At 41.1% G+C, this 24,017-nt stretch overlaps 1 long non-coding RNA gene across 2 annotated transcripts in view; it reads right to left on the bottom strand.

Moving 5' to 3' along the window:
- LOC134357120 (uncharacterized) overlaps positions 1 to 24,017 on the bottom strand; it is a 41,192-nt gene that overhangs the window by 2,954 nt on the left and 14,221 nt on the right. The window contains exons 1-2 of one of the 2 annotated variants that reach the window (XR_010020515.1): positions 17,899 to 17,977; positions 13,944 to 14,127 (exon numbers count right to left, since the gene is read on the bottom strand). This is a non-coding gene — a long non-coding RNA (uncharacterized LOC134357120). Of the gene's footprint in view, positions 1 to 13,943; positions 14,128 to 17,898; positions 17,978 to 24,017 lie in introns of those variants that run through there. The other variant, XR_010020516.1, reaches the window with a different exon arrangement.

The following is a 24,017-nucleotide window of genomic DNA, read 5'->3' as shown; positions in this document are numbered from 1 at the left end:
TTGCTGGTACTAATCAGTAGATGACTTGAATTAAAAGAACCCAGCTACCATTGTGGTATTCAAACATATGTCGGTACTCAGCTCATGCACTACTGGGCAGCAGTATCTACACTCTCCTGAACATCTTAGGGACATGAACTATTTACAGTTGGCATCAGCAGACACTGGAGGGATACCACTAATGGTATCGCTGCAATATTAGCACCAGCCTACCTGCCGTCACGGACACATATACAGATAGGTGCAGGAAAAAGGCCTGCAATGTCATAAATGATTCCAACCCACCCGGCTCAAAAGTCCAAACTTCAGAGCAAATTTATTATCAAAGTACATCTGTGTCACCATATACAGCCCTGAGATTCATTTTCTTGGGGGCATACGCAATAATTCAAATAATCGTAATGGAATCAATGAAAGTCCGCACCCCCAGGACAGACAACCAGTGTGCGGTAGGCAACGAACTGTACAAGTACAAAAAGAAAGAGAAAAAAAAAGACTGTCCTACTCCATCAGGGAGGAGGCTACACAGTATCCACGCCAGGGCCACCAGACTGAAAAACAGTTACTTCCCCCAAGCTGTCAGGCTGATCAACACCTCCACCATAAACCCACCCCACCACCACTACTTTATCATTTTCTCACTTCATGCACAGATCACCTGGTGTCACTTTAGATACAAGCAGTGTGTCTATGTATATAAGTTTTAAAAATATTAAGTTCTGTGCATTTATGCCATGTCTATGTTACAATACCATATCTAAAAATGGACAGGAAGTACCAGAAGATTACAAATGAAGCAGTAAGTGTATGTTGTAAAACCAATTCTTTTTTGGTACCTCTAACAAAAGAATTAAACCTGTTTAAGATGGCGCTGGTGAAGCTTGGTGTCTGCATGCTGATGGCAAATAAAACAAAGAAAACAATTAAATACTTCATTTGAATCACACTTCTTCTGCTAAATGATCATTGCAAACAATAGACTGTAACTTCCCAGTTGGAGTTGAGCTTGTGAGCCGCCTGTACAACTTGGCATTTTTGCAGAGAGAAACGAAGTTTCAAAGGTGCAGGACGGCTACGGTGTGGTGTGTACTGGCTGAATCAAGATGGTGATAGCTGGGCCGGAGAGTGGGGGAATGAGCAAATGTTTGGCCATTCCTGGAGCGAACGTGGAGGCAATTTGATTCAGCAGAACTGAGGTGAAGAGGGCGGAGGCAATGCTTAGTTGAGGTGGCAGGGCCCGGACCTGGGCCTGAGAGTGAGGAAAAACCCAAGGTTTGATCAATTTCTGCGCCAGGTTGAATTGGAAAAGTTGGTTACTGGCTGAATTGAGGTGGCAGGGCACCGGCCCAGGAACGTATCAAATTGACAAGGTCCAGGTCTGAAAGCAAGGTCTGAATGATTTAAGCACCAGGCCAGATTGAAAAGGATAGGGTGTCGGGGCCGGTTCAAATCGCTGCTCCGCGAGGATTACCCATCTCTGCGCCGAACTCTCACTGTGGTCTGCAACTATCACAGTGTGAACTCACTTTTGTGAACTTCAGTTCTGAATGTTATTTGCTTATTTTTATTGTTTGCACTTTTTTTCTTTCTTTTTTTTCTCTCTGCACATTGGGTGTTTGACGGTCTTTTGTTTTAATGTGTTCTATTGGATTTCTTTGTTTAATAGCTGCCTGTATGGAGACGAGTCTCAAGGTTGTATAAAGTACACACACTTTGATAATAAATATAATTTGACTTGACTTTGCCTTGAAACCTAATTGAATACTAAAATCAAAAAATGGATCTGCAGCTATTAGGCAGCTCTATCTCCCTTTAGGAAATGACACAGCTCTAGAGAGGAATTACGTGTTCCTCAGGAAGGCTAGTGCTGAGTTTGCTGTCTCCACCCTGGTCCCACTTGCACTCCGATCACATTTCAAATGCTGTGAAGTGGATCGCCTTTCCCTAAGCCTTGAATGTTAATTCTGAAATGACTCAGTCCTCTATAATAAATTTTAAACGTTGTGATGGTCAGTCTCTGCAAATGCAATCCGAAATTGATGCATCTAAAACCGTCCAAAATACTGGAGGAACTTAGCAGGCCAGGCAGCATCTATGGGAAAAAGGTGCAGTTGACGTTTCAGGCCGAGACCTTTTGGCAGGAAGTTGTATGTGTTACAGATTGTTTGTATCTAAAACCATCTATTATTTTTATACCTTCAGGTTAAGGGAAAACCGTAGGTGGTTACCTCTTCTATTTCAGATAGTTTAACCCCTGCTCAACAAGCCTCTCACCTCCAATAACGTTTTCTCCATACCCTCTCTTCCCACAGACTTCCTACCTATCCCAATTGATTCCCTTCCTGGGACAAAGTAGAAATCTATGGAAAACTTGGAAATTCTCAGAAGCAAGTCTTCTCTGCTATCTCACAGTATTTTTCTGGCAAGGGTCAACTATAGATTTTCCTTGAGAGATTCTTTATCTTTCAGGTGAAGAACTTTTTTCATTTTCTAAAGTTCTATTCACCTTCCTTTTTCGGACTATGAAACATTTATTCCATACCTCTTGTTCTAAAGATGTCCAAATTAAGAGATTACAAATCCATTATCACTTTCAGCCCTCAAGTGCCCAGTACAATCTTTGCTGATTTGATTAGGCACAAACAACACATTTCACAGTATGTTTCAATGTTTCAATACGTGCTGGGTTACGAGCTGGTGATCTCACCCGGCAGAAGGCGATGGCAAACCACTGATGTAACTTGCCTTGTACGCGGTTCCCCACTACGTCAGAGAGGCGTGGAGGGAAATCGTCCACTAACCGGAGAAACTCCAGATGTGATGATCTTCCTCTCTGAATAGTCTCAATACCCTACCATTTTCCTTCTCGTTGAAAACACATTATATTTTGGGGTGAGGTTACTGCACTAGTTCAAAAGTCATAAAGATTTTGATGAGGTAGGGTTGGGGAAGAGAGGGTAAAAAACTTCAAAAAGTAGTGGATATGGCCCATTCAGCAAGGGTGAACATTGAGCACATCTACATGAAACAGTGCAGGAAAGTAACATCCATCATCAGGGACCTCCACCACCCAGGCCATGCTCTCTTCTTACTGCTACCTTCAGGAAGGAGGTACAGGAGCCTCAGGACCCACATCATTAGGTTCAGGAACAGTTACTACCCTTGAATCATCAGGGTCTTGCTCCCAAGTGGGATAACTGCACCCAACCTCACTTGCTGTGACATTGAAATGATCCCACAACCTACGTACTCACCTGCAAGGACTCGACATCTCATGCCCTCGATATTTATTGCTAATTTATTTATCATTATTATTATTTATTTCTTTTTGTATTTGCATATTTTATTGTCTTTTGCAATCCAGATGAGCAGATCATGCATCCTTTTATTAATTCTGGTATTGTTACTAGTCTATAGATTTGCTAAGTATGCCTGCAAGACAATGAATCTCAAGCTTGTATATGGTGACATACATGTACTTTGATTATTTAACCCCTGAAGGGCTTGTTTGGGATGAGAAGCAAAAATGAAAAGATATACTGAACCCAGACTGCCCTATTCCTTCCAGTTTCCAGAGATGGGGCAAGGAATGTGAGATCAATTTCAGAAACTTAGGATACTTTGAGAATTTTTGCCTTCATAGGTCCAATTATATTGTTTTTTCACTTTTGTTGCCTTAGTTTTCACAGTTAGAGTGGCAAGGAGCCAAAGAGGGCTGGATTGAAGAAAAATAGTTTTACTGACATATTTGATAGATATGGATGGAGTATTTCCTCCAAGCCCAAATAACAAATTCTTGCTGCACCAGTTCACCCCCTATTTGCCCTGTGAGCACACTGGCACCCTGACTTTCTGACCTTTCCATGATCAACAACACATGCAGAAAGCTTGATCCAAACTCATCCCCTCTCTTCGGTGGGATCACTGACCACATCTCCTTTGCAATCGGTCAGTTTCGTCTAGAATCTCTGGAATTGTACATTCCTATGGGTTTTCAATGGTAAGGTATTGAGAATATTCAGAGAGGAAGAACACACACCTTTGAAAGGTTGGGGCACGGAGAGCCCAGAGGAACTGGGAAAGGAGAGCAGATGTGGCCTGAAGCAAATCACCCATGATCATATTGAATGGTGGAACTGGCCCAAAGTGCTGAATGGCTGAATTCTGTTTGTATGTTTTCTTATTCATTTGCTATGATCACCACTAATGATCAATCAATCAATCCTGACTACATCTGTGGAACACCCATAAATTTCAGATCCCGAGTCTCTTGTAAGGCTTTATTCCATGCTGGCTGGTTTTTGCTGGCTTCTCTGCTCATCGCATACATTGCATTCACCCTTGATTCCTCAATAGCCTCCATGATCTCTGCTTTCCTTACCACTAGTCCTCAGCATCACCCCTAAAATTACTTCTAGTCTGTAGAATTTTACGAACATTCTCTGGCCAATAGACAGTTCATTTCTCCAATGGGGCTCAGATCTTATTGTGGAATCCTAGAGAGAAAAAAAGGTTGTATCATTCCTGGAATGATAACCCCAGGGCATTAGGAAAAATCTGGAAGTCTGGGTTTGCTAACCATCACTTCATCACCCTTCTCTGTAACTACATTTCAGCTCAGATTAGGGCCAAGCAATGAAATGGCAGTAAAGAATTTTTGATCAAGAAAGAAACCGGAAAGCACAAAATGTCAAAACTGTTTCTTTTTAATACAAATAACAAAACCTGGCATAATGCAGCTTCTTTGGTATACTAATATGACCCAAGACAGCTCACAGGGACGCGACAAAAATTGACCAAATCTCATTAAACTTAATGAAGAGGCTCCAATATGGCTTGCCAAGAAAAGCTTGGCTACACTTACTCTGTGATATGTTTCTCCACTTATTTAGATGTTGTTTAGTGTGATTTACAGTCCTGTGTTTAACAAAAAGCTGGAGAGCTTTAAGGTAAGCGTTCCCCTGCTTATTTCAACAGTCATTGGGGTTTTGTCTCATGCACTCTGTGGAGATTCTTTGCCTCAAGGTTCATCTGTGTGCTGCCCATGGTTGACTACTATGAATACAAAGTGAACTCAGTTTGGCAATCTACGTATTCAGTTACATGCACACTTAAGGGCTGAGTTATGAAGTTCAAAAAGTTCATTAAGCCCAAAGTGCAAAGTACATTTTATTATCGAAGTATGTGCACTTTGTATGTACATCAGATATGCTGATGACATTGTACTAATAGCTGACTCAGAAACAAAACTTCAAGAACTACTCACTATAGTGGCAGCAGAGAGTAATCGCAGAGGCCTCTCAATCAACACCAAGAAGACAGAAAGCATGGTCATCTCCAGAAAGACAAACATCCCACAATGCGTGATCAAGATCAAACATCAAACAAGTCAACAAGTTCAGATATCTTGGCAGCGTAATAACAAGTGATGGCAGGTGCGACACAGATATCAAATACAGAATAGCAATGGCGAAAGAAGCTTTCCAAAAAATGAAGACCATATTAGCAGACAGAAAGATGAGCACGTACACTAAAAACAGAATACTGCAGTGCTACATTTGTTCTATCCTGACTTATGGAAGTGAATGCTGGACCATTTCTCCAGCAATGGAAAAGAGACTAGAAGCAGCTGAATTATGGTTCTACAGGAGAATGTTAAAAATATCATGGACCACACACACATCAAATGAAGAAGTTCTCAGAAGAGCCCAAGCAGTTCAATCACTCATACCAACAATAAGAGAAAGACAACTCAGATTCCTAGTACACATCATGCAGAAAGATGAACTAGAAAAACTCATACTCTCTGGAAAGATGGAGGGGAGTAAACCTAGAGGAAGACCTCGGCTTATGTACATCAAAAGCCTAGCCAGTTGGCTACACATCGAGGAAATGGAAGTCATCCAAAAAACGAGGGATAGATCTATATGGAAAACCATGGTCACCAACGTCTGCATCGGATATGGTACCTAGACAGACAGACAGACATGTACACTTTATACTTGGGATTCATCTCCTAACAGGCAGCCACGAAACAAACCCAAAAGAACGTATTAAAAACAAAAGTAGGCTGTCAAACACGCAGTGTGAAGAGAGAGAAAAGACACAAATCATGCAAACGATAAAAGCGAGCAAGCAGCATTCAGAACTGACGTTCACAACACCGGGCATCAGAGCAGCTGATCCAGATGTCCACTAGTTGCAGGCCACAGCCTCAGTCCAGCACAGAGTTGAGCAAACGCCGCAGAGTAAAGAGCAGAACCGGCCCGTCTCCGACCCCAACCATTTCAATCTTGCCTGGCTACTGTTTACTGAGGGTGCTCAAGCAAACCAGAAGTATGACAAGCAGGCAAATGATGAGATTAAATAGAGAGTAGTGTTGATATGATGTCAGGATGACCAACCACTAACTCCCATTGTTAACTGTGACCAGCTGACCAAACACCCGGCTGCCTGAAGGCAGCACAACACCCTCGCCGGGGCCTTGAATGAGATTGACAAACTACTTGCAAACAACTGCTAATCGATTTCATTGATGTTTCTAAATTGCGCAAAGGGTTGATACTTACTAGAGTTCCATAATTTTACTGAAGTCTTACATATCTTTGGCCCTGAAATTTATCTACACAGAGCCCAAAAACACATTTCTGTGCAGACAAATCTTGTGTTTATGCAGCATTAACCAATTGTGCACACACTCAATACCAGCTGTTAATGAAGTTGGTCTATCTGAGCCCAGTGGTGCTTATCTGGCATCTAATGTTCTCAAGTGATATTAATATCAACGTAAACCTAAATGTAATTTCTGACAAAATTTTAAGCACATTGACCCAATTCTTTGATGGGATAATACAAGTTTTTCGAACTCTAATCGTCAAAGTAAGCATTATTTAAAGGATCAAGCAGATATAGGTAGGGTACTGCATTATTCTCAGCACCTGACACCCATCACCACATTTAGTGGAGGTTGATAGGCTCTTCAAAGTTTAAGTTCAAAATTCAAAGTACATTTATTATCATAGTATGTATACACTATACAACTTTAAGATTTGTCATCTAACAGGTAGTCACGAAACAAAGAAATCCTAACAAAAACATTAAGAAAGAAGATCATCAAACACTCTACGTGCAAATCATGCAAGCATTAAACATAAGCAAATAGTTTTCTGAATTGAAGTCCACAAAGAGTTTGCCCACGAACCCTTAGTTCGGTGCAGAGCTGAGTAGATGTCGTGGAGCAGTAAGGTGAATCGGCTCGACTCCGGGCTCTAGCCTCGACACCCTGACCTTTACAATCTGGCCCGGTGGCTAAATCATTGTCCAAACATTGGGTTTTGTTGCTTTGATACACTGTGGGGCCTGGACCCTACTGCGTCAATTCAGAGTGGCTCTTGATTAGTACTAATGTCAATAGCAGAAGAATGGCATTGAGATGGATAATAAATCAGCCATGATGGAATGACAGAGCAGTACCGATGGGCAGAATGACATCATTCTGCTCCGATGCCTTATGATTTTATGGTCTTATGGTATCAAGCATTTATAGACCATAGTAAGACCATAAGATATACGAGCTGAATTAGGCCATTTGGCCCATCGATTCTGCTGCATCATTTCACCATGGCTGATCCAATTTTTCACTCAGCCTCAATCGTCTGCCTTCTCCCTGTATCCTTCATGCCCCGAGCAATCAAGAATCTATCAACCTCTGCCTTAAGTATACATAAAGACTTGACCTCCACAGTTGCCTTTGGTAAGGAATTCCACAAATTCGCCACTCTCTGGCTAAAGAACTTCCTCGTCATCTCTGTCCTAAAAAGATGCCCCTATATTCTGAGGCTGCCCTCTAGTCTTATACTTTCCCAGAACAGGAATCATCCTCTCCACGTCCTCTCTATCAAGGCCTTTCACCGTTCGATAGGGTCCAATGTAGTTACCCTTCATTCTTCAAAATTCCAGTGAGTACAGGCCCAGAGCCATCAAACGTTCTTCATATGACTAGCCAATCAATCCTGAAATCATTTTCGCGAACCTCCTTTGAAGCCTCTCTGGTTTCAGCACACCCTTTCTAAGATTTAAGTATGACATACATCAGCAGAGCTAGCCCGCAGTGATCCTGAGGCAAGAATAACTGAGAATGGAATGGGGATGTGCTTGATGCTGGACTTTGGTGGACCTAGGGAAAGGATTGAGTAGAGTACCAAGGTCAATAGGTCCGAATCCTCACCAAAGCCCACTATGGTTATTGCAGTCATATGGGCGTCACCAGTGGTTAGCTGTTGCTATCAATGACAATACATCACTTTGCCCTGCAAGAGAACTGTAATCACTTTGCTGAGTCATACTCTCCTGTTCAATTTTTAAATGAGTTCACAGGATGGGAATATTGTTGTCAGGTCTGACATTGAATTGTCCCTGAGTGGGAGAGACAGCTAAGAGTCAACAGAAGTGGCAGATCATATACAGAGCAGAATGTGTAAGGATTGGTAATTGAACTGAATTGAATTGAATCGACTTTATTTCTTACATCCTTCACATACAAGAGGAGTAAAAATCTTTACGTTATGTCTCTGTCCGAATGTGCAATGTGCAAGTTATAATAATTTGTAATAAATAGTCTGTACAGTAAGATATACAACAGAACAGTCAATATAGCTTAGAAGTACAATAGTGGCAGTGTGAATTAATCAGCCTGATGGCCTGGTGGAAGAAGCTGTCCTGGAGCCTGTTGATCCTGGCTTTAATGCTAGGGTACCGTTTCCCGGATGGTAGCACCTGGAACATGAGGTAGTTGGGGTGACTCAGGACTCCAATGATCCTTTGGGCCCTTTTTATGCAGCTGTCTCTGTAAATGTCCTGAATAGTGGAAAGTTCACATCCACAGATGCACTGGGCTGTCCAGACCACTCTCTGCAGAGTCCTGTGATTGAGGGAAGTACAGTCCCCATACCAGGCAGTGATGCAGCCAGTCAGGATGCTCTCAATTGTGCCCCTGTAGAAAGTCCTTAGGATTTAGGAACTCATGCCGAACTTCTTCAATTGTCTGAGGTGAAAGTTGCGCTGTTGTGCTTTTTTCACCACACAGCTAGTATGTACAGACCAAGTGAGGTCCTCGGTGATGTGTACAGGGAACTTGAAGCTGTTCACCCTCTCAACCCCAGATCTATTGATGTCAATAGGTGTTAGTCTGTCTCTATTCCTCCTGTAGTCCACAACCAGCTCTTTTGTTTTTGCAACACTGAGGGAGAGGTTGTTTTCTTGACACTCGTGTGTCAGGGTGATGATTTCTCTGTAGGCTCCCAAATGTCAACTCCCAAAGGACCTTAGTGATCTAAAGGATTATTATGACAGTACAACAGCTCCATGGTGATGGTTACTGAAACTATAAATTTTTCCAATTTCACATTTATCTAATAACTTGAATTTTAATTTCCGAGCTGACGTGGTGGCAGTTGAACTCACACCTCTGGATCAATGGTCCAGGACTTCATTCTAGGCCAATGCCTCTTCGTGAAGCCATATTGGTGAATTGTCTTGCTGTTGGTGGCTTTAGTTTTGGGAAATGCATTGGCTGACTTTGTATGAGTTCACTAAATTTAATGTGGCATTGCATTCGGGCACCCAGAGCTTGACTGCTGACTTCAGCTGCCTTTGTCCCGCCCCTCCTCTTCTCTAGACCCGAGGGAAACAGAATATTTGTCCTCCTTCCATCGTCTACAGCAAACCACCCCTAACCTTTGTGAAGGTTGGAACGTTGGGAACAGTATTCCCGAGCCAAGGCTGAATATTTCTCTGACTAGCTTCAGGTGTAGAAGCCAAGTCAATATCTGCTGCAGTCACAGTGCCTGCCTTTCAGGAAGCGATGCAGCTAGCTTTAAACAGGACCGTCCCGATGTGAAACTGGGCCTCCAGCGGAGCTGTTAAGCAGCTGTACAGTGTGCTACGCACTGACTGGGCACTGAAACAAGTCTAATAAATCAGCAACATGAATGTTGCATATGGTCTAGATCAGGAGCAATGGTACTTTGTTAGGTGTTAAGAGATTTAAGGTATATGGGTTTAGCTCAAGGATCAGTCACATTGAATACTTACTGGCTAACTTGGGCTCTTAGCTCCCAGTGGAGAATAGGCCATTGATGACCTCTCCTCCGCATTGTCCTCTGAAATCGATGGTAAGGATGGAGTTCATCAATGCCTCTGCAATCCATCGTATTCACTGCACAGGGGATTGGCCTATACAGCTTCATCAGAGCCTGGTTGGCCAGCCTTACACATTTCCACCTCTCACAACAGGGACGTAGGGCTGGACTTTGACAGGCCATCACGTTGAATGGCAGAAGCCTAATTGTCCACTTCGGTTTTCATTTCTTATGTCAGAGTCATAGCGTCATACTGCATGTGTCCTTCAACACAACTGGTCCGTGCTAACCAAAATTCCCATCTAAACTAGTTCCATTTACACTCATTTGGTCCATATTTCTCTAAATCTTTCTTATCTATATCCCTGTCCAAGTATCTTTTAAGTTCCTGCCCTCCAAGTTTTCCCAAGGCCTGGACTCCTTGCGACAGATTCATCATAAGGATTTGTGAGCAGTTTGGGCCCTTTGCATTGGCATTGGAGAGAATCCAAAGGAGGTACATTCTGGGAACGAAAGGGGTAATGAGTAAGGAATGTTTTAATGGCTCTGGGCCTGTACTCACTTCAGTTTAGAAGAATGAGGAGGGATCTCATGGAAAGCTATTGAGTATTGAAAGGCCTAGTAGAGAGGATGTTTCCTAAAGTGGAGGAGTCCAGGACCAGAGGTCATGGCCTCAGAATAGAGTGACACCCCTTTAACACAGATATGTGGAGGAATTCTTAGCCAAAGGGTGGTGAATCTGTGGAATTCATTGCCACTGACATCAGTGGAGGCCACTTCATTGTGTGCGTTTAAGGTGGAAATTGATAGGCTCTTGATTAGAAAGGGCATCAACAGTTACAGGGAGAAGCCAGGAGAATGGGGTTGAGAGGGACAATAAATCAGCCATGATGGATTGTTGAAGCAGCATCAATGGCCCAATGGCCTAATTCTCCTACTATGGCTTGTGGTCTTAAAAGCAAACATATATCATTGCCCTCTTGCCAGCCATTTCACATCATTAAGGCCCAAGGTACATTCATTCAGACACAATAGGTAAGCTAAGTCATCCACATTCTCAACACTAGGTTCACAGAACATACCATTTGGAGAGAGGTTACTAGGCCAACAGAAAAAAAAGTTAGAATGATGTGCCAAAAGCCTCCTTAAGAAAATTCCATTGACTCATAAGAATCTCTGCGCTATGACTCCTCCACGTAGAGAAAGAGTGTTAAGGATGGTATTTGAGAACCTGAGTGCAATTGGCATAGCTAGAAGAGTCCAAGGGAGTGGTAGAATCTGGAGACATTAATGTGACGGAAGGACTGATTGGGTTACAGGGCCAATAGGCTGAAACGGACTTTCCCTAAAACAGAAACAATAGAGCATAAACGTGTTTTGGGATGTTCTTGTGTTCATTATGATCCCCATATGTCATTCAATTTAAACCCATCCTGCTCCACTGATTATAGGAATGCTTATTTCTATATATATATATTCCCTTTCAGCTGAATAAAATTGCTCTTTTTTCCCTTTGTTCTTTCCCGTTGTGACTATAGATTGACCTCATCAGTATGACCGGAAGTAATCAATGGACAATCTCTCTCAGGGAACATGAGGATGTTCTTATTTACAAACTGCATTAACCACAGGAGCCTATGTACTATATAAGGTGCAGTATTCCTAGCCAATCTCCAAAGGTGTTGTACACTCTGAAGTTCAATTTCAGATTTACCAATGATGATAGCAACTTGGCAGCACTTCCTGAATTCCTGTTCTCTTAATTTGTCAGAGATCTCAAGGAACCAATGACTTCTAAATGACCTAAAAAGGTAACTCAATTATACTTTTGAATTACAAACATTTGTATATCTTGGTGCCTAAAGAGGGAGTCACCAGATTGGAGATTCATCCATGGACATAACAAATTGTAAGTAGATCTATTTTATAATCAACTTTCTGCTGATCAATTTCCCTTCAAGTTTCATTGGAATAGCTCTGAGCGTAAACTGAAGAGAACTGAGCAAGCATTCGAGAGAGTAGGCGAGTGTCGGACCAATTTCGTTTACTCTCCCGCGATGTTTACTCCTCTCTCTGTGACGCTGAGGCTGTGAGACTGCCCCAGCTGCTGTGCTTCACGTCTGCGAGATTCACAGTGATTTACCCCGCTATATGACGAACTGAGACCGAGGCTTTGGGCCTACTCTGGGCTGCTCCGGGGATTCGGATCTAAGGACCCAATTTGATTCGGAATGCTGTGCTCACTTCTGTTGTTTGTATGATTTGTGCTTTCTTCTCTTTCTCTCTGCGTTGGGTGTGGATTTATTTTTTTTAATTGGGTTCTTTCAGGATTCTTGCCTGTAAGCAGACAATTCTCATGGCTCTATAATTTATACATTTTTTGATAATAAGTGTACTTGAATCTTGAATATATGTCTCTCCTCTAGATGTTTTACCATGCAAGTTTCAGTTTTTTAGCTCTCCATTCTTCAACAGTCAGGCACAGCATGTTAAAAAAGCAGTAATGGGAAAACATTCCAATTATTAAGGCAAAAATGCCAATGCCATGAAAATGCATTCAAAGAAGCAGAAAGATAATTGTTTACTAAATGCTCAAAAACTGGTATCAATGTGCCAAAAAATTACTTGTTTATATGTAAGAAGTGCAATTGCTCGAGGCGCTTTAGTACCTGGAGCGATTGGACCAGGCTAATGAGAGGTGTGACCACTCTGAATAATTTTGCACTAAAATAGACTTTTTTGTTCTAATTGTGCTTTATTTTTGTAAAATTTGTGTGTAATTTGTGTTTTATGGTGAACAGTTCTTAAGGATGCTCTGTTCCTATGATACTACAGCAGGTAAGATTTACATTGCATCTGTGCATACATATCTTTGTGCTTATGGGAATAAGATCAACTTTGTCTTTCCATTCAAGCGGAGAATTGACAGTTAACCATTATATATTAAGAAAATGCGGATAAAAAATTGTAGTAGTACCTGTAAAATACCTTAGGCTCAAATGTCGTTAATCTTTTGGCTGTATATTTGATTTGAGGCTCTGATCTGTGCATAAGTTCATGGCCTCTATGTTATATACAGAAATGCGTTAGTGACAGAACGATGCATGTTATAATGATCTCAGAAATTGTTGTGTTACTTTTGAGTGGGGGAGATTTTGAGCATGAATACTACATTTATATTTCATTGGGTGGTGGATTGGAGATTTGTCTGTACTAAAGGAGGTGTAAGACGCTTCTTCCCTCATTAGCCTGGCAGGTCATCCTTGGGCCTGGTCTAGCACCTGCTTAGCACCCTACTCCCTCAATCAGGATCACATGAAGCCATAGGAGCAGTGGTGGATGGTCATATGAGCAGTTGGTGCGTATCATAAGACCTGGTTATGTGACCACTGACGCCAGGCAGACAATCTCTGAAGAGTATTGGTAATGGCTGGGGTCACCCATCTTTGTGTCCTTACAATGGCAAACCACTTCTGTAGAAAAATTTGTCAAGAACAATCATGATCATGGAAAGACCGTGATCACCCATGTCATATGACACGGCACATAACAAATGAATGATTACATTATAAATTAACATGTATCATCATTGATTAAGAAGACGTGGTTGACAAAAGGACAATCAGAATTGAACTTTAGCATTGACACAGAATGTTTAAATTGCATTAGAAGGATAAAGGCAATTGTGTTAGCACAATTTGACATGCAAATCATAAACGCAACAGATCCTGCAAGATCAAACAAGAGAAAATCTGCAGAAGCTGGAAATACAAACAACACAGACAAAATGCTGGAGGAACTCACCAGGCCAAGCAGCATCTATAGAAAAGAGTACAGTCGACGTTTCGGGCCGAGACCCTTCATCAGATCCGGCAGCAGGCCAGGCAGCAACCATGGATGATGTCTGACTGGCTGAGTTCCTCCATGGATGCTGTATGATCCGTTGAGTATTCTGTAAGGATTTTTACAACCTCTTTTCATAATCCATCTGCAAGCAATGACAAAGCACTGAATTTCTGACAATGTTAAACCATTTTGTGGGAATTATCTACAGTGGCTTTACACTAAAGGCTGATTTATACTTCTACATCAACTCAACGCCAAACGTACGGTGTTGTCGCGAATCCTATGCAGAGCCTACGCCATAGCATGACGCGCACCTCTCCCAAAATGTAACTGCGCGTTGCAGCAATGCAGACCACAACACCTGTGATTGGTCCGCTTGGTAGCATCACATTTCCTCCTACGCTGCAACAGCTTCTCACTGGGCGACTGAAGGGCAGGGAAGGAACTCTGGTTGCAATACTTTCCATAAAGCTTGACAGACCTCTGAAATTATGGAGGACACATTTCGCTTTTACGAAAAAAGGCGCTCGCTTTAAACTTGTTTACCCCAAGAAAGACTACCATGACCATGAAGCCTTGTGCGGGCAGGTGTGTGCGCATGCGCGATGTGCCCGAATTGCAAAGCGACGCAGACACACCAACGTATGTACTCACAAGTATAAGTGCTCACAATGCGCGTAGGCCACTTGCGTAGGTTACGGCATCGAGTTGATGCACAGGTATAAATTAGCCTTTACAAAACAGGTAGTTACAACCAGCAGCTAAGAAGCATAATCAGAATCAGAATCAGGTTTAATATCATCGGCATATGTTGGGAAATTTGTTGTCTTTGCAGCAGCAGCACAATGCAATAGATAATAATACAGAAGAATACAGTGAATTTCAGTAAACATATATATATATGTAGTTAAATTAAATAAGTAGTGTAAAATTTAAAATAAAAAAGTAATGAAGTTGTGTTCAATATCCATTCAGAAATTGGATGACAGAGGAGAAGAAGCCATTGCTGAATTATTGAGTATGTGCCTTCAGGCTTCTGTACTTCCTTCCTTATGATATCAATGAGAAGAATAAATATTCTCTTTCATACTCACACTTTTTACAATACCTTCAAGTTAGACATTTCTTACAAAAATATTTAAGTAATTTTCCTTACATATTGGATGCGGACCTGTTAGATACTATTATGAGTATGAACCCTTTGATGGAGGGTTCCATTGGAAGAACTTATAATTTACTATTACAATGGGATAAGCGTCCTTTATTTAAGATTGAACAAGATTGGGAAAAGGAACTTAATTTGACTTTTATGACGGAGGACTGGACGCGGATTCTGAAGTTGGTTAACTCTTCTTCGATCTGTGCTAGTCATTCACTGATTCAATTTAAAATTGTACATCGTTACTATTTGACAAAGGAGAGATTGTCTAAAATATTTCCTAATGTTGATAGTTATTGTGATAGATGTAAAACTGAGACAGCTACACTGACACACATGCTTTGGTCCTGTTCTATACTGGAACAGTTCTGGAAGTCAGTTTTTTCTACAATTTCTAAAGCACTTAAAATTAATTTACAACCTAACAAATTAACTGTGCTTTTTGGAATAATTCCTCAAAATATCCACGGTATCTCTTTGTCTGACCAGCATGTTATTGCATTTGTTGCATTGATAGCTAAGGGGGCCATTTTGTTGAAGTGGAAGGAAATGTTGGCTCCCATTTTGTCACAATGGTTCTCTCAAGTGATGCTATGTCTTAGTTTGGAGAAAATTAGAAGTCGAACCTTTGAACCTATGTTTGGTTTTGAGAAAAGATGGGGTTTATTTGCTCGTTGCTATCATTTGAGTTAATTGATAGGTTTCCTCCACGATCTAATTGTAAATTTTTGGTACTTTTTTTTCTTGCTGGCGGTTTGATGTTTATCTTTAGAAGCTTTTTGTATGACGCATGGCTCCAGGGTTGAACACCTGATGTTTTTTTTCTCACTTTTCTTTGCTTTAGTATGGATTTTTTTTCTCTTTTTTCTGTCACCAAAATTTTTTCAATCTTTAAAAACAATGCTTTTTTCCTTGAGACTTTGTAAGTGTTGCCTACTTCAATGTACTGTTGTTAATTTTGGATAATAATTTTGGACTCAGAGTCAGACTGTGGTCAGGTGCCTCCAGGACGCTGCATCGGCAAGTTTGCGGCGCCGGAAGCTCATGGCAGGGAGAGTTTCTCCCTTCTACCATCTGCGTGAGATGTTGGGGCTATCAGGACTTTGAGACTTTTTTTACCATGCCCATGGTCTGCTCTTATCAAATTACGGTATTGCTTTGCACTGTTGTAACTATATGTTATAATTATGTGTTTTTTGTCAGTTTTAGTCTTGGTCTGTCTTGTGTTTCTGTGATATCATTCTGAAGGAACATTGTATCATTTTTTAATGCATGCATTTCTAAATGACAATAATCGAGGACTGAGTGTCCTCATAATCTAATCTAATCTAATAATAATAAAAGAAGATTTGAAAAGAAAGAGAAGAGGGCATGTCCTTGGTAATGGGGGACCTTAATGATGGACGCCACCTTTTTGAGGCATGACCCTTGAAGATGTCCTGGATACTACGGAGGCCTGTGCTGACTAATTTTACAACTCACTGCATCTTACTTCGATCCTGTGCAGTAACAGTAGCCACACCTTCCCTATACCAGACAGTGATTTAGTCAGTTAAAATGCACCAGGGTACATCTGTAGAAATCTGTGAGTGTCTTTGGCGACATACAAAATCTCCTCAAACTCCTGATGAAATATGGCCGCAGTTGTGCCTCCTTTGTAGCTGCATCAATATGTTGGGCCCAGGGTAGATCCTCAGAGAGGTTGACACCCGGAAACTTGAAATTGTTCACTCTTTCCACTTCTGATTCCTCGATGAGGACTGGTGCGTGTTCCATTGTCTTACCCTTTCCGAAGTCCACAATCAGTTCTTTGGTCTTACTGACGTTGAGTGCAAGGTTATTGCTGCGACACCACTCATCTAGCTGATATATGTCACTGAATGGTTAGGACCATTAACACTGTGCTTTTGATTGTATCCTGCAATTTGCTATTCACTTCAGTGTTGTTATTTATCAGAATGCATGAGTCTAGTACAGAAATAATTCTCTCATACACTCAGCGGCCATTTTATTACGTACACCTGTACAGCTGCTCATTATTAGAAGTATCTAATCCACCAATTATGTGACAGCAATCGAATACATGGTCAAGAGGGTCAAACCAAATATCAGAATGGAGAAGAAATATGATCTAAATGATTGGTTGATTTAGATCATGGAATGATTGATTGTTGGTGCCAGACAGAAAGGTTTGAGTATCTCAGAAACTGCTAATGCCCTAGGATGTTCATGCACAGCCATCTCTAGAGTTTACAGAGAATGGTGCGGGGAACAAAAATGTATGCTGTGAGTGGCAGTTCTGTGGGTGAAAGCGCCTTGATACTGAGAGGTCAGAGGAGAATGGCCAGACTTGGTTCAAACTGACAGGAAGGCAACAGTATCACAAATAACCACACGGTACAACAGTAGAAGAGCATGTCTGAAAGCACAACACGTTGAACCTTGAAGTGGATAGCCTACAGCAGAAGAAGACCACAAATATACACTCAGTGACTACTTCCTTAAGTACAAGGCGTACCAAATAAAGTGTCACGGAGTGTATGCATTTAATACAGCTGACCAAAGATAAACTTCTCCTCTAAACATGCTTATCCGATTTCCTTCTTTCATTTCCAACATCTAGGTTTCCATTTTGCGTTGGAACTTCTCGCTGTGATGGGAAATTTGCTTGGATCAACTCTGTTTCCATTTTAAAAACTTGAATCAGATCTTTTTACAGCCTTGCCCTTCATAAATAAAGCAAGCTTGGCTTACCTCCTTCCTCTTTCCTCAAATGTAATCCTTGACAGCCACAGTTATATTTATTCCTAATGGTTGTAAGCTTTCAAGGTCAATAATACCCTTTCTAAGAATAGCTGAGTGGAGCTTGCCATAGCTTTTCGTGGAGCTATATTACAATCTCTTCCTAATATGGTTCCATCAATTTCATTAGAATCGTTTGAAAGAAGGAAGTCACTACATAGTCCTGAAAGAACAGGGCATCTAATGAGTTTCATGCCATTTTATTTTAAAATGTTTTTCTTTGCTGTGGAGTTCAAAGCTAACTTTATCAATGCAACTAAATTTGACATTGCTATGATAAAGAGAATGTTTAGTGTGTTGTTATGCATGGAATATATCTGTAATCACTGTTAACGCTGGTGTAAACTGCATAAGCAAATTTGATTCCTATTGTGCATGAGTTTAAATGAAATCTGACCATTTTGCATTGCTGTCTTATGCTGTAGTATGGTAAATTGATTCCTTGTTTCCTTAGTGTCATACTGATGTTGCGGTAATCCTTTCTGCTATTGGTATCAGGTTCTTGAATTCTCTCTAAAAATAGAAACATCATTAAAATTCAAGATGTCAACACGCCATTTCCTACCAGTGAAACCCTTAATGCTGTGCTGCAGGAACTAACTCTCCTAGGGAGACTTGGCAGCACCACATACTTTTAATGGGTTACAAATCCCGTTATCACTCACTCCTAGTGAGTTGCAAACAATGCTTTATTAGATTCTATCCAATGTCAACTGACTTAATACTTTTTCCTACATTTATTAACGACTATTTCTAATTTAATCAGAGTTAACTTTTGCACTGATTTCTCAGCAGTGAATGGCTCAATTATTAATATAGCGTACAGGGATTTGTTATAGAATAACAGTGGATGACCTATTGAAGTAATGTGCATGATTTATACTACAGAGGGCTAATTTCTTTCTCAAGGTAATGGATGCCCATTTGGCTGTGTATGAAATTCATTTTCTGAGTCATTCACCATGACTATCAATAAATAATGATACCTTAAGTGGGGATGAGTGCACAGCTCACTGCAGTTACTGGGTTAATTGGAAATGCAATAATTCTGCTAACTTCGTAAAAATGCAGGCATTTTCTTCTCAAACAATAAGACCATTAGGAGCAGAATGAGCCTATTCAGCCCATCGAATCTGCTCTGCCATCCCATCATGGCCGATTTATTATCTCTCTCAACCCCATTCTCCTGGCTTCTCCTTGCAACCTTTGACATCCTTACTAAACAGAACCGATCATCCCCTGCTTTAAGTACACCCATTGACCTGGTCTCCACAGCCGCCTGTGGCAATGAATTCCACAGATTCTCCACCCTCTGAGTGAAGAACCAGAGCTCCACAAATAAAGTATTTGGGATGGTCTCCAGTGGAAACTTCAAATTTCCTTCAAAAGTTGAAACAGATTGGGAGGGCCAGCTTGTGCGAAATATATCTGAGATCCGAGGAAGTCAGAGTCCTGACCTGAAGTTCATTGGCTTTTAGAAGGGTGGGCGTGTGACTAGAGCTTAGAATTTTGTCTAAAATTAATTGCAAGATCCCTTTTGAATCAGGTTTATCGCATTGTGTAGGCGAGAGATTTTGTGAATAACTGCCGTCTATTTTTGTCTGGGGTCCTATGATGCAGTGATCTGAGTCACGGGGAATCAAACCACACATTAAAAGTGAATGATGCTTCCTGATTAATCTTTAGAGGATTTGTTTCTGTAACTCGATTCTAAAGGTATACTCGGCGCTAGGTGCTGGTAGGAAATAGCTAACTTGAATTTTAATGATATTGCATGACATCATTGTGATGAAATTGATGGATAACATTTCTGCTGAACCAAAAAAAAACACAAAGCTTTGATGGGAAGGCATGCAATTACCAAATGTGAATCAGCCCGATTATTCTCTTCAAATATGAATCTGCCATGTGTTCACAGAATTCCATGTCTTGCAGTGGGTTTTAATTCCACCTACCACAAATGTGGTCTGTAAGGAGTTTGTATGTTCTTTCCGTGACTGCGTGGTTTCCTCCGGGAGCTCCGGTTTCCTCCCACAGTCTGATGATGTACTGGTTGGTAGGTTAATTCATGATTGAAAATTGTCCTGTGATAAGGCTAGGATTAAAGCAGGGGATTGCTAGGCAGAGTGGCTAGAAGGGCCTATTCCATGCTGTACCTGTAATGAAGGCTTGAGAGTTTGCTCAAAGGTCCCCGAAACCAAGCTTATGTGCCTTGAAAGCCTTGAAAAAGAAATCTAAAAAAAAAGACGTTTTAATATATTACTATCATCTAGGATCCAAGGTTACATCAGCCTTAACACATTCCAAAAATCTCAAGCAACACATGCAAAATGCTGGAGGAAATCAGAAGGCCAGGAAGCATCTACGGAAAGAAAGTACAGTCGATGTTTTGGGCTGAAACCCTTAGGCAGGACAGTACAAAAATCTCATTTTATATTTGACTGTACATTCTAGGTTAAAGATGCTATATGTTATTTTTATGCACATTGGAGTGTCATTTATGCAAATTATTTATCTAAATTTAAACAATGAAAATGAATAAAGAATCAACACCCTGCATCCTGCTTGAACTTATTTGCTTCAAGCATTTCAAAATTGTAAAGTCACCTCAGCTCCTTGGTTTTCTCTCCTGAGTCCAAACCATTGGAGCATTCAGATCAAAACATGATGAAAACGATTGAATATTTTTGGCCTCTCATCTTATTTCGCTGGCCAGTTGTGCATTGGCATCTGCACCAGACTTCAAGATGAGTCGCCCCGGGTTTGAATCTGGCCATCTCCTTACACCCTTTCCATCCGGGCTGTGTTGTGCATCGAGCTAGCCACTCGGCCTCAGATAAAACAAACAATTGCCACTAGGCACGGAGAGAAACTCAACAACAACAACTCAGCTTGTCGTATTTGAGTGGACGTTCCTGCTAGCTTCTATCTCAAGTTGTTGCCATTAAGATTAAGATAGCATTAAGCCATGATCCTGCCAGCTTAATGGAAATTGGTAAAGAAAGCAAGAGGTCGAACATGGAAATGAGATTCGGTGTCAGTCTTGGCTCATTGGTACATCTTGCACTAAAGAGTCACCCCATCTGACATCTTAATCATCGACTTCTGTAGTGAGGAGATGCTATTCCCTTCAGTGGATGTTCCTTCAAGCATTCCACTCAGAGAAAAATAATGTGGGTCAATAAATATAAAGACATTGTCACTAGTAAATAATTTAATTCCATAAAAACAAGTGCACTCTCTGAAACAAGAAGAATAGTTGAGGTCATCCATATCTGTCATCACTTTAATGAGTGCATGGAATATTTGGAGAATGGATGAAAAATATCCATGATCAGTCTTATTCATCTTTCTCCTTTATGTTTAGATGAGTGGTGAGAGGATGCGAACAATGCTGTAAACGGCATAAGTTTTGTTTCAATTATTTCTGTTCACATTAATCTCCTATTTTAGAGTAGTTTGAAAGAGCCTTGTTTTCACCAACAGCAGCAGAATAAAAAGTCAGTACTAATTTTCAGATGCACCGCCTCTTTACAAATTACTTTTCACAGCTCGTTTCCGGGGCTAATTTTTAACTTGCTTCATGTCCATATTAAGTAATCGGGAGATCATTGTTGCATCAGTTATTAGGTAGATTTTCCCTACTGTTTGTAAAGGGCAGTGCAATTAAGTTACTTGCATCAGAAAGTAGATAGAGCATTACTTGTAAGTAGAGTGAAATAAGCATATTGATCTTTAGTCCTCATTCTGATCCCAAGAGATAGCAAAGTAAACCAATTGTTAATGGGTGTTTGAGATTGTCAGTATGCTTTAAGATTATTTAGACAGAATTATCCCTCAAGTCAAGTCAAGTTTATTGTCATTTAACTATGTGCATGTATACTGTCAAATCCTCACCACCCAGCGCACGTTCGTTTCTCGCTGCTGCCAAGAGGTAGAAGGTACAAGAGCCTCAGGACGTGCACCATCAGTTTCAAGTACAGTTATTATCTCTCAACCATTAGGCTCTTGAACAAAAGGGTAAACACACTCACCTATTGAGACGTTCCCACAACCAATAACTCTTTATCTTGTTATTTTATGCTCTTGGCATTTATTGCTATTTATTTAACTTTGCATTTGCACAGTTTGTTGCCTTTTATGCTCTACTTGATCTTCCGTTGATCCTGTTATAGTTACTACGCTAAAGATTTGATGAGTATGCCAGCAGGAAAAAGAACCTTAGAGTTATATAATGGTGACAGATATGCACTCTGATAAGAAAACTTACTTTGAAACTTTGAAATGAGACAACATTTCTCTGAACCAGGGTGTAAAGCACAGTAGTGCATACAAACACATATAACGCACAATAACTTAGGATAAAATCTACTGATGAATTAAGCATAAATAAATAAAGTAAAATGCATAAATCAAATATTGTTGGGTACAGAACAGATTAACCGCTGATACGCCGAATGAGATGTGGCATGGAGCTCAGAAGCTTAATGCCCTAGGGAAGAAACTGTTTCCCATCCTGACCGTACTTGTTCTTATGTATTGGATTCTCTTGCCTGATGGTAGAAAGTCGAAGAGGATGCTGGATGAATGGGTGGGATCCTTGATAATACTAAGGGCCCTGCGTATGCAGTGCTTCTAATAAATGCCCCACTGTATGGTAGGGAGATATCTATTATCCTCTCAGCCATTCTTATAGCAAGGGTCTTCCGATCTGATGCTCAACTGCTCCCATACCAGAAGGAGATAACTTATGACACATTGAACTTACTTATGATCCATGATCTCAGATCCATTTTCTCGGATGGTAATGAGGAGGTGTACAGCAGTGAGATAGATTGCCAATTATATGATATCCCAAAACGACCTTGCAATCAATGTCAGCAAGACCAATGAAGTGATTGTGGACACTCTCAAGTGTCTACAGAGGTACTGTGGAGAGCATTCAAACTGGTATGGTGGGAGGAGGGGAGGCATTGAACAGGATTGAAATAAGCTGCAGGAAGTTGTAAACTTTGCCAGCTCCATCATGGACACTAGCCTCCCCAGCATTCAGGATATCTTTAAGGAGCCTCAAAGAGAAGCATTCTTTACCCAGGGTGTGCCCTCTTCTCATTGCTATCATTAGGAAGGAGGTACAGGAGCCTGAAGGCTGACCAGTTCAGCAACAGCTTCTTCCCCTCTGCCATCAGATTTCTGAATGGACACTGAACCCATGAGCAGTTCTTATTATTATGTATTGCAATGTACTGCTGCCACTAAACAACACATTTCACAACATATGCCAGTGATATAAGCCTGATTCCGATTCTGACTTCGGTGAGAGAAAGTCAGGAGAGCACAAACACCAGTCCTCGTGAGGGGTCAACAGTGGGGTGGGTGCAGAACTTTAAGTTCCTAGCATCAATACCTCAGAGGATCCATCCTGGGCCCAACATATTGATGCAAGCATGAAGAAGGCATGCCGGCCACCATATGTACTTCATTAGCAGTTTGAGAAGAATTGATGCCAAAAACTCTGGCAAATTTCTACAGATGTGCTACGGAAAGCATCTTAACTGTTTGCACCTCTGCCTGGTATGGCGGCTTCAATGCACAGGATCACAAGAAGCTGATGAGGGTTGTAGACTCCGCCAGTTCTATCACGGGGGCTCTAGCCTCCCCACTATCAAAGACATTTTCAAAAGGTGTCCTCAAGTAGGTGGAATCCTTCATTCAGGATGAATGGTCTTATGGTATTATGATCATCATTTAGGACATGCCCCCTTCTCATTTCTACCATTAGGGAGGAGAATCAGGAACCTGAAGACGCACACTCAATGTTTTAGGAACAATTTCTTCCCCACCTCCCCACCCCCACCATCAAATTTCTGAATGGTCTATGAACTCATGAACACTATCATTCCCTTTTGCACTAATTATGTACTTAGTGCAGCAGCTCTCCAGTGAAATGGTATCGTATTTGTAAGTAGGATGCCGTGCACAATTCTGATTTGATGGAGACAGACGAGAGAAGGCACAGAGGAACATCTGGGGAAATTTCTGAAATGCCTGGTTCGCAGCTGCTGCTACTG

Source organism: Mobula hypostoma, chromosome 15 (genome assembly GCF_963921235.1).
Source record: "Mobula hypostoma chromosome 15, sMobHyp1.1, whole genome shotgun sequence".
NCBI classification, from domain to species: domain Eukaryota; kingdom Metazoa; phylum Chordata; class Chondrichthyes; order Myliobatiformes; family Myliobatidae; genus Mobula; species Mobula hypostoma.
Note: the sequence above shows the minus strand (reverse complement) of the source record. Positions and strands in the feature narration are given on the sequence as shown.